Here is a 15,687-nt window from a genome sequence, read left to right on the forward strand (position 1 = left end):
AACTCTCTGTTGAGCCAGGCCAGTCTTCTTCCACGCCGGCTCGTCTTTGGACACGTGGGGACGGACCGCTCCTGTGCCATCACGATTTCCTTCTTGAGGAGCGCCCAGCCTTCCTGGACTCCTCTGCCCTTCAGAACCGCCTCCCAAGGGACTCGGCCAACCAGCGTCCTGAGCAGCTCAAAGTCAGCCCTCCGGAAGTCCAATACAGCAGTTTTACTGGTCGCCTTCCTGGCCTCGCCAAGAATAGAGAACTCTACCATTTCATGGTCACTCTGCCCAAGACAGTTTCCGACCACCACATCTCCCACCAGTCCTTCTCTGTTTGTGAAGAGAAGGTCTAGCGGGGCACCACCCCTGGTAGGTTCACTGACCAGCTGCGTCAGGAAGCTATCTCCCACGCTCTCCAGAAACCTCCTAGACTGCTTTCTCTGTGCCGTGTTGTGTTTCCAGGATATGTCCGGGAAGTTGAAGTCCCCCACGAGGACAAGCGCCGAATTAAAAAAAGAAAAATAGGGCCCCGCACGAGGAGGGCGAGGGGCTTGTTGGTGAGGGGGTGCCACTGGCCCTCCTCTGGCCACTCCCAACACAGCTGCCTTTGGCCACACGCAGGCCACTCACATTGGGCGTCACAGAGGCTTGCTGAGGTCACAGTGGCCACCACTGCCCCACCTTTGCTCCGGGCCCTATAAAATAGGACCCCTGCAGCTGGCCCACCACTGCCTGAGCTTCTAGGTCCTCTGACAGACAGTTTGTGTGGCAGCAAGAAAACCAGAAGCAGGAAGGCGAGCAGCAGCCCTCCTCGGTGTGGGATGACAGAGATGCAGTCCCAGGAAGCAGTGAGAAGGTAGGCACCTGACAGGAAGGGGAAGTGGCATGGGCAGAGGGATAGCACCTGTGGCATGAGAACAGACACTAGTGCTCAACGGACCTCTGGCGTGCAGCCCACGGACACGTATGAGTGTGGCAAAGACACGAGGCCCTGGCGTTACCACTGGCACTGCAATGGTGTAGGGCACAGGCTGTCCCCTCAACCATACAGCGCTGGGGGCCTGGGCCTTCCCATTGGCACAATGGTGGTGTGGGGCAAAGGCAGGAGCGTCAGCCAGACAGCCGCGTGGAGCAGAGGAATGTAGTCTGGAACACAGCGTGGGACCCAGGTATGGCCGTAAACCAGACAGCAGCGTTGGACTCGTGCATGGAAATCAACCAGACAGTGGCATGGGACCTAGGCAAGGAAGTGTATGACATCCTGGTTCGGCACCCTGGCCTGAAAACTTTCAAAGGCATCCCGTTTGGCCAGTCCCACGCAAGGACTGGCTTATCCTTCTGCCAAACAATGTGGAGCCCATGGAGGTGGATCCACCAGAAGATGTGGAGGAACTGATGGAAGTAGATCCACCTCAGCCAGAGCAGACCTGGAACTACCCTGGCATGCCTTTGCTCCCTGCCATCAAAGCGCAGCAACAATGTCGCAGGAGTGCCCGGCCAGCTCCCTACCCATGGCTTAGCCTCTACCCCAAGCATTAGCTTGGAGCCACCAAACACCATAGACATCCCTCAGGCTCACCTGCAAGATGTCCCAGCCAAAAAGAACTCTGCTGCCAATTCTTGGGGGCTGTGTGAATGCTTCTTTCCCATTCCCCAGCCCTTGTGCAAGAGGTGGCATCTCTTCTGCACAGAGCCTCGAGGAAGAGCACAAGAGAGGACCCAGCTCCCTTCGGGCTGCTGCACTGGGGTGACAGGAGGAGTCCCTGAGGGCCACCATGCACCTTTAACATTTGTGAAAATAGACTGAGGGGTGAAAATAGTAGTGTGTAAGCAGTTATAGCTGCCTAATATATTAGGAGTGAGTTTCTATATCTGAGTAATTGGTAATGACAGACATGGAGAAGAAGGCTGAGATACTCAACAACTTCTTCAAATCGGGTGTCGCCGACATTTTGCAGCCACTCGCCGAGACGGTCAATCCCCTGACTGTATAAAAGCAGGCCCTAGGGCGCGCCATGGCCCAGGAGTACTGGGAACTGGACACACAAACAGGACTGGCTTGGCAGTTAGCGTCGGCAGTTCAAGTAGGGCAGGGAGGAGCGCAGGGAGGATCTTCTCTTCCCTTTCCCACCTCCCTTTCTCTTCCTCTCCTCTCCTTTGGGAACTCTGCCTCTTACAACTTACAATTCACCATGGTGGGCACCGGGCTGAGGCAGCGACCCAAACTGAGGGGACACGGCCTCTTTGGGCTCATGTGGGCACCCAGGTGGATCCCCTGAGTGGTGAAGTGGCAGTCCAGACTGAAGACTGTGGGGTGCTCCAGAATCTGGAGGCCCCCCTGGGTCCTGAGGGAAGAGAGGGCTGTTATGGGTGCAGGTCTGCCCTGCTCAAGGAACTGCTTGAGCAGATGGCTGGGCTGCAGCAAGAAATCAGCAGCCTGAGGGGCTCATGGGAGTCTCTGAGGGAGACAGGTAAGAGGTGTCAACCTACCCCCACTGAAGCCCTATTTATTTATATAGACCAGGAATAAATTATGCCAAAGTTATGCCTGTTATAAGAACGGGCAGCAGTTTAACTTGCATAAGTGGTATGTTATAATCTGTTTTCAGTCAAACTCCAAATAGACTTAAGTGTCTCATCTTGTATCCCTTCACTCAGTGCAAGAAATTTAATCGGTGCAGGTGCATACAATTACATTACTTGTCCTTCTGCCAAACTACCTTCAAAAATGTAACTAAAGATTACACACATTACAAAAATAGCCTCCTTTTTTTTTTTTTTTTTTTCCTTACTTAGTATTAATTTTCCATTGAAAGCTCTTCAGCTCTCAGAAAACATTTGTAAAAAATGGAGGGAGGGAAATCATAGAACATCCTGAGTTGGAAGGGATCCACAAGGATCATTGATTCCAACTTGTAAAGAGATTTGCAAGCTTCCCACAATCTGGGAAAATACCAGAGGTAAATCATAAGGAGTGCATCTGTCTCAAATGACAAAGAAAAATGTTTGGAAAGGGTATGATGGAGGTATAGCAGTTAATGCTTCTCTTTCAGCTGATGTCTCATAACTGAAAAATAAATTGAGACTTCAGATGTCCAATTTAATAGCCAGAGTAGAATAGCAATATTCTTACTACTGAAGTAATTCTGGGTTCATCAGAACCCTTCTTTTCAGGAAGGTTATGACACCACTACACTGGAATTGTTCTAAAGCCATACAAGATTGAAGTTTTCAAGCTAGAATGACTTCTGAGCTGTCAACACCACGCCTCTCTTTGTTTCATATATGGTCCATATGCATATGAACTGACATCCAAATCATGGCATAGAATAATGTCTATTAAGTCAGAAAGCATCAACAGAATTTCACAAAACATTTCACTTAATGAAATTGCAAAACATTTGTTATTCTGCTTTCATCTCCTTAGATGCCTATATCATGCATATGAAAAGGATTAAATATATAGTAATAATCCTGCATCACCTAAGCTGCTGGAAGATGACAATTCAGGGAAAAATGTGTCTTCTCAAGTGATTTTTGTGTTGCTCATTTTGCTTTTTTCCCAAAGTTATTTTATTAAGTTTAGTTTCTCTTCAAATTATCTGTCTTCTGGTTTTGTCCCACATCTCTATTTTCTTTTTTTCTTGAAGAAATCAATATGAAAAAACAGGATTTTTTTTTATTATTATTTATGCATCATAATTAAACATTTGGGATTGCTGTAATTCAGATTCAAACCTGAAAGTTCAATTGCTGCTCCTACACTGATCTTAGTCCACTTTACTTGTTCATGATGTCAGCAGAATCTTGTAACTACATTAAGTATTTTTTGAACTTCCAGCTCCATTTTATCACACTTCTTCATATTGAAAGCATCCCACAAAAACAAATAAGTAAATGAATAAAATGACATCCTGTGATATTAAATAAGTTGTTTTCAAAAACATGACTTTTAAAGATAAAATAATGTTAATTAAATATGATTGAAACCACGTGTATAGTATTTAACTTTCTGTTCAGACCAAAAAACTATTTCAAACTACTATTTGCTCACTCTTGCTTATCTTCATCACAGAACCCATCCTGAACTGGACAAGCTTCCCAAAATAAACCAAGCAGTACACCAAGCATTTCCTTTCTTATCTGCTTTTTCATCATTATTATTATTATTCTAATCTGAATTCTTTTCTTGACTAATTAAAAGTTTATATAGCCTAATGAAAAACACAGTCTGATCACTGCAAAGTAACACACTTAGAACACAGTATAATAGATGAAACCTTGGGCTTCTTTCCTTGAAAATGTTATCTACCATTAATTTTTTATAAACTTTATTTGGAAAAAGTTCCAGAATGCACTTTCCAGAATAAAGTGAAGTACATTTTCTTATTATTATTATTGATTTTTTTCCTTTCTCTCTGCAAACTGGCCAACTTGCCATTTGAGCTGAGTTCGGGAGACTTCAATTAAACCTTGAGGTCATGAGATTCTCAATCCAGTACTACATTTCCAAATGCAGTAATGCAGTGTAGCACATCAAGCACAAAAAAGTTTCTCTGTCCTTCAATACTGAAACAAATACATGCATACATAATTGTTTGCATTCTTACCATTCCTCAAAACTTATAGAAGATCATAATTTAAAGGCTTTTAGGAAAACTCATAAATAAATAAATATATGAAATAGTTTTCATCATGCAGCCAGTAGTGACTGTAATCTTTTCTGCCCTCTGTTCTCATAAGCCATAGTTTGAAAGCTTTTAAACCTAGAATTCTTAGTGGTGATTTCCTGTACTGGATGGAAACATTGCACATTAAGAAATCATAGTCAGATGCCCAAGATCTTGTAAAATTTGTCTGAGATCTAAGAGAACAGTAGTGCTCAAGCATATTTATGCAATATAACTTCAGGTTTTAAATATTCTTTAATTGTCCATGGTGTTAAACGTATTTTATAGCCTAAAGGACACAGCCCAACAGAATTACAAAACATGTCCAAACAAAAGAACACGTCATTCTGAACTATGTATATTACACTCCTTCAATAAAAGTCAAAACATTACCATACACCCATATGGCTTGTTGAAGCTATTCTGGGAATACACAAAAATAAAAGACTTATTCCTGAAAATAGCAATCAGATTGTGAATGATTAATTAACTGGAAAAGAGCTACAATGTGAGAAATGTGAGCTTTGGTAACAGTTTGGCCAGATTTACTGAATATATGATTGTACTTTACATGTTGGAAGTACTTTATACATCCATCTCAACGATAATTTATGAAATACACATACTTTCAGTTAATATCTTCTTGTAAAATACTATAGTATCGTCTTCAAGACATTAAAATTGCATTACCTTTTCAAATAGCTTTATTGTTTCAATTTGATTACTTAGGCAAACTGATTTCTAAAAGAAATGTTAGAAGTCTGCTAAGTAAGAAATGCAAAATGAAACTCTCAATAAAATAATAAATTTTGGTACATCAAAGAATAACCATTTTTCTGCTTGCTATGGGTACGTCCAATAAAAAATAAATAAATAAATAAATAAAATCAAACTACTGTAACGGAAGTGAATGAACTTAATGCAAGTCTTCTCCTTCTGACCAAATCAGAATAATTTAACATAATCTTGGTTAACTTCCTGCATGTAGCCCAGTCTAAACTCCACATACTTTGCTTGTCATACAGGAAAGTACTAATGATTCATCTTATTTCCACCATGAATAAAATTCTGATGTTTAAACTCATAACAACTGCTGCAGAATCCCACAGAGAATCCAGACGGAGAGCTTTAATAATAGAAAGTAATCAGACATATTAATTTTTCCTATATTTTTATAAACCTTGCTAAAATCTTGAAGTTTTTTCCTGACATTTATTTTTCTAGCATTGTTTTTCACTTCAGCTGATACACTGGTGTTTAAAATTGATGCTAACATTATCCTACTAATTAACTAATAACAAAAAATATATCTACTCTTAGTATATCCAAAATAGAAATTGTTCTTTTCAGAAGACTACTATTAGGATTTGTTTGCTTCTAGCTACAGAAGTGAAATGCATTTGTTATTTTATACTTTGTGTGTGTACTTTCAAAAATAACTACAAGTTAATTTGAAATGCCACTTTAAATGTATGAGCTTTTAAAAATATAAGGAACACTTAACACTGGAAGATCAGTTCTGCTCAAAGATATATTGGATTAAATACTGATAACAGTATCATTTTTTTTCTTAGTAGATAGTAACTCCCAGAAGTTTAGTGGAAAGATTTTATGATCATTAGGAAGGAAATGGAACTGTCAAAATGGAATATAGATAAATTTAAAAAGACGCTAGGGCAAAATCTTATGATAACGAAGTATGAAAATTCAAAATTTGTAGGCTTCACTGTACTAAAGCTTATAAGAACTTCTAAATATTCTTGGTTTCCGCTCACGATTTGTGATCCGTACTTCCATGATATTAAGAAATTTGGAAATTTGCTCTGATCCAATACAAAACCATTCAGCTGATTTCTTGTGGGTTTTTTTTGAACAGGTATTTAACCTGAAATTCAGGAATTAGCATGTGACACTCAGGTGAACTCTGTTATGTTACAATCAAGGCATCTTTAATATTTGCTTTTTTGTTTCCCTATCATCTGTCTGCAAAGTGATAAGAATTACTTTTGTCTTGTCATTATAATAGCTAAATGGCATTCAAGTGTCTCCAAACATTTGCTTGCATAGGGGTTTTTAAGTCTCTTCTCTGTTGGCCTATATTTACTACTTCAGCAACAAGTATTATAACTATTACTGAGATCAAACCTGTTTGTATCTGCTAATCCCTTTGCTCTTTCTGAAGACACTTCAGAAAACGTCTTCAGAAAGGCTAGAAAGTGTCTGCAGAAAGGCTAGGAAAATTGTACTTTTTTCTGACCTTCAGCCAAAAGAACTTTATATACAAGATGTGTTAGGTCAAAAAACAAGCAGGTTTCAATTTACTGCGAGAGAGAACACCCAAGAGAAAAAGGACTGGGTAGACCCATGTGTACACTAATGGATGTGTACTTACTAATTTGTTATTTGAGAAAGCCACTGAAACATTTTCTCCTTTTCCTTCACTTCCACTTAAGGTACATCTCATCTGGGTAAATTATATATCACAATTTTCAACCTACACCAAAAATGAGATTTCTTGGCATGCTTAGATTTCAGGAGATGCCAAACAACATTAGATAGCCAAAATCCTAAAAAGATGAATTTAAAAAGTAGTAATGTCAAAGGCAATGCTGTTGATAAAAACATGTTTTTAGACTAGACTCAGCAATCTAAAAACCTGCTCTGTCACATATCAAAATCCTAAGGTGTCTCATCATTAGTTATGCAGAATTCTGGTATGCCTATAAAATAAACTAGGAAAGGCTGTTGTGGCAATCAACCAGTGAACTAACTGCTACTTCCTCAGGTATTACTGTGATACACAAGCACTTAATTGAAAAAATATATAAAACTGGTTGATCTTGAACACTAACATAAAACATTCAAGCTGAACTTAGAGTGACACATTTAATGAAGTATTGTCAACATATATACATATAAATATATATTGTTTGGCAATGACTTTTTGAAACCTTCCAACTTTGCAGGATTATACTGAACATTTCAAAAAGATCCATTGAGGGTGTTTTTTTTTTGGTGTGTGCACAAATGAAAAAAATCTTTAGCTACAGCTTCCTTGGAGAACTATACATAAAATCATAAAGCTGAACCCAGTCACTGAATGCATACATTCAAAGCCAATGCAGGCCACAAAGATGCAGATACTTTCTATTTGTGATACTGTTAAAATAATACTTTTGCATTTCCTCTACATCATACATATAGCTATTGTTTATAGAAAAAGTGAAAATCACCTCAGTCAGTTTATAGAGCATTACTGTAGATTGCAGTATTTTAGAGACTGAGGAAAGTATACTATAGCAGCCAAGAAAAAACTGAGCTGTCTGAGCTTGTAGTTTCCACTTAGTAGAAATGGGCTTGTATAGGTGACAGATGAGACCTTGATCTTGGAAACTGCTTCACTTCCTCTAAAATGTAGGTTTGGTAATTCATCTGATGTTCTGTTCAGCTCTCCTTTCTACTAGCAAAATGACTGAATGGCAAGACAAACATAGATAATTTTGATATGATAGAGAGAACTACAGCAAGTGTTCTGCTGACATCCTGGTCTTCTACTGGAGTGACTTTTTGAGGAGTGACATTTCATATAGGAACAATATTTTATGCAAATTCTGAATGTATCTGGATTGGGAAAACTAAGTTACTTAAATGAAATGCGTACAGCATGACTCTTCAAATGCACAGATATTCCTTAGAGACAGCAATAATCCTTTTGCGAAATACATCAAGTAGGATTTCTCCAAAATGACTTTCTTGTGATGTTTCTAATTGTTGTATCTTAATTATCTTAAATCCACTTTTTATTTTATCCTTACTGCACAAATATATATATATACACACAACCATATTGCATGTGGCCTATAGCATCCAGTCCCCTGATTTGTTTTCAGTTTCTTGACACTACATCATTATTTTATGGAGTGGTGCTTCAGTATACACAGAGAGAACAAGAATAGGCCTTGTGGATGCAGCTCATTTTGAAATAAAAGGAAAAAGATTGGCTCCAAATGTAGCAAGAAGGAAGGCAGTTTAGAATGCTGTCCTACCACAGTACCTAAACTGGGCTGCATTAATTATATATGGGAAAAAAATCATTTAAAAATGATTTACTTTACATGGTGTCACCGCAAAACATACTGTATTGTTTGTTGTATTCATTTATTGAATTTTTCCAACTCACTGAAAATAAATATAAATGATGTTGTTTTCACAATATTAATGAAGATTTGATATCTTTGGCAATGTGGGAGCTAGCTTCTTTTCTTTCTCCTTTGTCTCATAAATCTTGCTGAGGAAGATGTAGTTACTTCAATACATTGTTGATTTTTGTACCATCTTTTGGGCTCAGGATAATGAGTTACAAAAATGATATTGATCTCATACAAGCTAAGTAAATCTTCCATGACCTTGTATTTTCTTTGTTTCCCCCCTCCTTCTTTGTTTGCTTTACTAGTTTTTCTATTACATCCTAGAGTAAACCACTTTTTGTATACAAATAATTCAGGGAGACTGATGATAAAACATGTTACTTATATGCTGTACTGCAATAAGTATTTCAGTACAGGCCCTCCAAGTTAAAGTAAGCTTGATTACTCAGTTGTCCAATTATATTCTTACCCTTGTATTGATGTTCTTTCCCTCCCATCCTTTTTTTTTTTTTTTTTCTTGAATGAACTCTGGGAAATAGTGGAATAATAGAAGAGACATTTTAATTCCAGCCTGCATAATAACCTCACTTTGATCTTCCACTGTGATTCTGATTCTGTACCCTAAAATTCCCTCCAAGATGGAAGGAAATAATGTTTTTTCTCTTGAAGAAGTGTATTATTGAGGAACAGAACATGTATTATTGCCCAGTCATAAACTAAGCATTTTTCGTACTACTAGCTTTCTATAGTCAGGCCTTCTACTTTTTGTGTGGAATCCTAATAAAGGTTGCAGGCCTCCGTGGTGATAGAAAGGATGAGCTCAAGAATCCAAATACAGAAATGAAGCCCAAGTACCTCCTACAAAAAGAGGAAAAAAAAATCAACAAGAACAAAACACTAAATTTCCATGCATCATCTTGAAAACTGGAGTTTCTTTTACGTTAGTGCAGATTCTTTCTCCTAGAACCAGCAATTGTTCCATAAAATCAGTAAAATCCTCTAAACTTTGATTACTTGATAGGCAATTACATTCACCGCTGCGTTTTCTATACACTCTGTATAAAAGATTCTTTGGTGTATGGATTTGAGATGAATGTGTTTATAAGTGTGATCATGGACATCAAAGACTATGTTTCCAAGCTTCCTTTATTGAACTGAATCAAATTCCTCATCTGTTTTTATTGTTTTGTTTTCTTTCCCTAATTCTGTATTATGCCTAGGAACTTCTGACACTTTCATTCTGTTTAAATTGCACTGGAAAGTATGAAATTTGCTCTTCCAGAGCATGAGAATTTATTTTGCCACCATCAAGTGTGACAAAGATTCAGAATCTTCACATTTCATTTCAGTTTGCGGACACTTCCTCATGTTTGTTTATTTGTTTATTTTTCTAAAGTCTATGACACATACAAAAGTATCACAAAAATATGGATGTTATTAAAATGTAATCTGTTTTCATGCTGTCATTTATCTACATTTCTCTTTCTAAAAGTACTGTATCAAGAACCTTGATAAAGAACAAGATCAAGCTCTTTCAACAGCATTTACCAACTGACTGTTATAGATAAGAGGTAGGAAAGTGAAATGTAAATGTCTGCTTTCTTTTGATGACATTTTCATTTCCTTCTTCTTTTTAAGTCTCACTTTTTACTCTTCCTTACAAGGCTTGAAAATAATGGACTTTCTCTAGAATTTCCTGTTTCATATTTCTCTCTGGAAATAGATGTTTAAACCTTGGGAGATAACATGGGAGTAAAGGATTCTTCTAATGTGCACAAACTCATCCAGAACAAGCAACGTCCTTAGAGCAATTGTTACTGGTAGAAACAAAGCCACAAGCAATTTTAAGAAGCTTTATTAGAAATGTTTTTCTTCACTTTAACATATCAATCATTGGAAACAATCAGTGTTATTGCCACTAAAAGGAAACTGTCTTTGAAAATGACAAATCATATTCACTAAATGGGCATTGTTAAAACTAAGAAGTTTTAAAGTTAATGAATGTGAGCAAAGAGACTTTCAAGCTAACATAATAGAACATAGAGAAGAGGTAGGCTTTGTTGCCAAATTGTCATATCTATTAAATAAAAATACTATTAAATATATCTATAAAATATATATCTACTAATACATATCTACTATAAATATATATATATTAAATAAAAATACACTGTCATCTTCAGCTATTGGATAATTCAAATTGCTTAAAACAGCTACATACATTTCTTCAATCTATAGGGAAGCCTGTTTTTTCCCCCTAATGTTCTCATGGCTCTTACTGATTGGTAGATTTATTCATTGACAATAAGTGCATAACTTAGAAGTGTTATTATATTGTAGTTTGTATTTTTTTCAGGTCACAAAGTTGACAAGTTCAGCAAGCTGATGGGAGTGGAGAGAGAGGGAGAGATTTTAAAATGAAAAAAATCATTTTCATGAAATTCAGTTGCATGTTTTTACTTAATGCATGCTAACTGGTCTATGGATAGATCACTAGAGATGTCAGCAATTTTTAAAGATGTTCACGTAAACAAAGGTCTCTTTGCCCAACACAGTTTCAGGATCAGAGCCAAAGACTTTTATCTGTGTATGTTAAATTCAAAGCTTGCTGCATATTTCTCTTCTCTTCTGCTATTAAATACACGGAGTTTAACGATATTTTGCTTGTGTTTATACCTGTAATATCTTGCCTGATATTCATGTTCTTTACAGTGATGAATATGGAGATAGGAAAGAATTTCATATGAAATTCTCGATTTTGGGAGAGAGTATTTAATAGCTAGTTCAAGCATTTGTACAGCTTCTTGGATTGTAATGATCAGTCCCATCCATTGTTTTGTGATTCACAGATCTTAAATGAATTTGCTTAATTTGTATAAGGGGTCAGTACTTCAGATGATGCCAGTTTCAAGACAAGTATATATATATATTTTTTTTTTTCTCTAGATTTTGTTTATGAGAGTTAGTAACCAATGTTTCCTATTGCATTTTCTTAAGTCTTGATAATTATACCAGGCTCAGGGTTTAGAATAATAAAAGAAATAAATTATATTAACTGTTGTACAGTAGTTTTTCTACATTATAAAGATAAGCATTTTTTTTCCAGTCCGCTCCTTTATAAAAGCAGAATCTCCCAAAGGTAAAATATTTTCATTACTATATAAAAATACATAGAGCTTGTTTTACAGACTCTCCAGTTCCTGAGGTAAATAAAAATCTCGTAAAGTGGTTGAGCCATGAGAAAAAAAAAAAAAAAACTATATCAATCTTCTGAGAGTGATACAATGCAAAAATACTGAATATTCCTTCCAGATTTAAAATTTGCATAAACTTCCTTTTATCTCACAGGGATGTTTAAAGTGTTATATATTGTCACTTTGCGTGGAAATCAGTTCTGCCACAGAGACAGCAAATATACGAGATAGCTATGAGTTGTAAACAAAGATATATAAAGTATTGCAATTATAATTTTCTTTTAGAATTTAATGTGTAGACTCCAAAATCTTCTGGTTTCCAAATCTGACACTAAAAAAGTGAAGATTTGCCAACCCATGTGTTTCAGCCTATGATAAATTTTTGTACTAATGGTATGAAAATTACAGGCCAGACCACCATATTGATTCTCTACCTATTCTCCAATAGGCAAGGAAGCTGAGACAGTTTTAGGACCTGTGTAACCCACCAGGTAAATTGTTCAAAATATTTAAATAAAAAGTGGTCTCTTGACTTGTTCTTTTATTGTACCACATCCTGAGGTTATTTATTAAGGCTTTATTCTCTAAGCTGATACATTAACTTAGATAGGTAGTCACACTGGAAGAACAAAACAAACAAACAAACAAACAGGATTGTGTAAACTTAATAGCCCGCATCCCAATGTGATATTGTAAGGCTCAAGTGGTGATTTTAATGAAAGGCACAATTTTAAGTACAAGTTCTAGTTAAATGAGTATCAAATGGAATTTTGCTTGAATTAGCAGTCAGTAAAGATATAGAAATTATTGTGAAAGTATAATTAAAATATTAAATAATAAGAATGTTGCAATGCATTTCAAAAATTTCATCACTGTACTAATATTATCTGTAAATAACTCCCATAGTGCTGAATGTATATTATATCTCTTATTACCCAAAATAAATGAAGTAATCCCTGATAATGCAAATAATGTTATGCAAGCAGTTGCCTTAAAATGTCTGCAAGGCAGACTGAGCTAGCTCTCCCTCTGCTACAATCACAATTTTGAAACTAACCAAAATAATATTCCTTTTAAAACTCGGTACCAGTATACTACTGTTCTGTGTTGGAGGGTGAGGGGGGAGCATTTAAACTGAAGAGTGTAGGTTTGTGAACACTCACACACCCTCAGCCCTTAGCTGGGCTTTTGCTAATAAATCTAATGTCCATGCATATTGAGCAGAACAGTGTGGGGGAAAAAAAAAAAAAAGAGTTGTGGCAAAAACTGTGTACCAAGGACACAATCAGAAAGCTACTGTGCTGAGTTAGTGAAAGTTTTATGTGTACTGAGAGATTAAAAATTTGAAGTAACCAGGATAAACGCTATTGTAATTTCGAACTGCAAAAGGAGAAATATTTGCCACCTACAATCAAAGAAATATAATACAGACATTTTAATTTGTGATTTCTATAAATTACTTAGCTATATCTTCAGTGATCCATTTCCATGTAAGATAATTGCAGTGGATGAGTTGCTGCTTAATCACATTGTTATTTTGGGCCACTTACATGCAGTTCCTCTGGCTCCCAGTGTGAAACAACAAAGGAAGGGGACATTCCTGATGGTTCCATGAACATACACTGAGTTTTGCTTTGGAGGGTAGGTAAATCTTGGTCAAGGTGTAAGAAACACCTTGTATCAAAGATAATATTTCTTCCATCATAAAGAAAATGTGTTTCTCTTTCTTCAGGAGATCATCAGATCTTTCAAAGAGATAGAAGGTCCTGGTATTTAACAAAACACTGCATCATTGGCTGATGATTGACTGAATCAGGCTGCTTTTTCATATGGCTTGTGACTAAAAAACAGTAATTTGGAATTAGTTTTTATGGTTTTATATCAGATTGTTTCTTCAGGGTAAAGATCATTGCTACAAAAGGTATCATTTTCATGATAATTTAATTTAAAAAAAAAAAAAAAAGCTTGCATATTACATCCCTTACGTATTAAGTAATCTGCAAGTTTGAACAGCTCTATCTGAAGTGAAAGATTTATTTTATAGAAACCTTAATCTGTTTCATCAGTTCTGTTAATATGTAATCTCAGTTGTGAGTATATCCCAACTTTCTCTTTACTAATTTAATCTATCCTGGGATTTTCATAAGGCTTTATGGAAATAAATAAAGTAGAATAAAACACGAGGTATGACCTTTATTCCTAAACATGTGTTGGCAAATAGCTTCTCTCAGTAACATCAGTGACCAGATGGACATACAATACTCACGTACTTTATAATTCTTAGACTGTAGAGAGTAACTACATCCAGAGGACAATAACAGGTCAATCAATATAATTCACAGGAAATTATTTGACAATGCTCACTCTGAAACCCAAACTGAAACTGAGAGAGAGGCGTGTGGGGGTGGAGGGGGGTACAGGGGGGGAACCTAGCCATGGGGAAACACATAAGTAGAATTGCCATTTTACCTCCTTCTCTTTTCCTGGTAAAATGCTTATACTCCAGGAACTTAAGGACTGTTTGTAAAAAGTATTTCTACATTAATTTAAAAGGAGCAAAGTAATCTTTACTAAGCATTCATCAAATATACTCTTATCTTAACCCTTTGCAAGCGAGTATCAGGAAAAAAATAAATAAGTATGCTAATCCAAGAAGAATTGTATATAATGAGAGTGACATGCCTCTCATATTCTGAAATTCTGAAGAGACAAACCATTTCCTGGCGTACATAATAATACTTCTTGAGGATTACATTTATTAAACTCTTATGGTCACATACTCCAGGAGTTAAGACAAAACAATCATATCTAGACCTAGCTCACAGAGATTAGATCTCAGTCAGCTAAAGATACAGCACTACAAAAATTAAAAAGTTAATTAATTTAAATGACAGGAGAACCACAATTGTGTAATACATCATAAGAACATACATATTGCAGGTGTTCTAAATTTTGTACCCTGGATTTGGTGGTGTTTATTTTGTTTCTTTCAGGGGGGGTTTGATTTTTGTTTGTTTTGTTTTTAATCTTCATTCCATTCACCCAGAACAGATCTGCTTTTTTTCCCAAAGAAGGACATACAGGAAACTATATAGGAATTAACTACTAGAATAACATAGCCTGAACATGGATTGAATATAAAACAGTTATGAACTTTCAATTAATGTTGGAACAGCTGGTTTCACAACCCTTCACACAGCACAAAATTCATGAGGCCTAAATCACAATCCTGGGCAATCCCATATGTCCACTGAGAACTCATCCAATCCACACCTAGCTGAATGCAGGAGTTTTAGGTGGGCAAATCCTAAAAGATTTCTGAGGTGTTCTGATTCAAAACCAACTAGTCTTACTTAACTTATCTATTGAAATGCCTGACCACAGAACACATTCAGAAAGAATAATGAGGCACATTATCTTGGCAGACAAATAATCAGACAAATTACTATGAAATAAGAAATGCAAATAAGGGGTAACATGCATAAGATCAAGAATGCAAAAGAACATATTTGTGGAACAGATCTTCTTGGAAGCAGTGTTAAAGCACATGCAAGTTAAGGATGTGATCCAAGAGAGTCAGCACGGCTTCACCAAGGATAAACCATGCCTGATTAGTCTGGTGGCCTTCTATGATGGAGCAACTGCATCAGTCAACAAGGAAAGACCAATCTGGTGGCCTTCTATGAT

At 36.7% G+C, this 15,687-nt stretch overlaps 1 long non-coding RNA gene across 1 annotated transcript; it reads left to right on the top strand.

Moving 5' to 3' along the window:
- The first annotated feature begins 237 nt into the window (after window positions 1-237).
- LOC136788096 (uncharacterized) lies at window positions 238-14,336 on the top strand. Its single transcript, XR_010827100.1, has 4 exons — window positions 238-844; window positions 12,449-12,491; window positions 13,557-13,641; window positions 13,733-14,336. It is a non-coding gene; the product is annotated as an uncharacterized lncRNA (long non-coding RNA).
- The last annotated feature ends 1,351 nt before the right edge of the window (window positions 14,337-15,687 follow it).

The sequence above is a fragment of the Anser cygnoides genome, chromosome 1 (assembly GCF_040182565.1).
Source record: "Anser cygnoides isolate HZ-2024a breed goose chromosome 1, Taihu_goose_T2T_genome, whole genome shotgun sequence".
Lineage (NCBI taxonomy): Eukaryota > Metazoa > Chordata > Aves > Anseriformes > Anatidae > Anser > Anser cygnoides.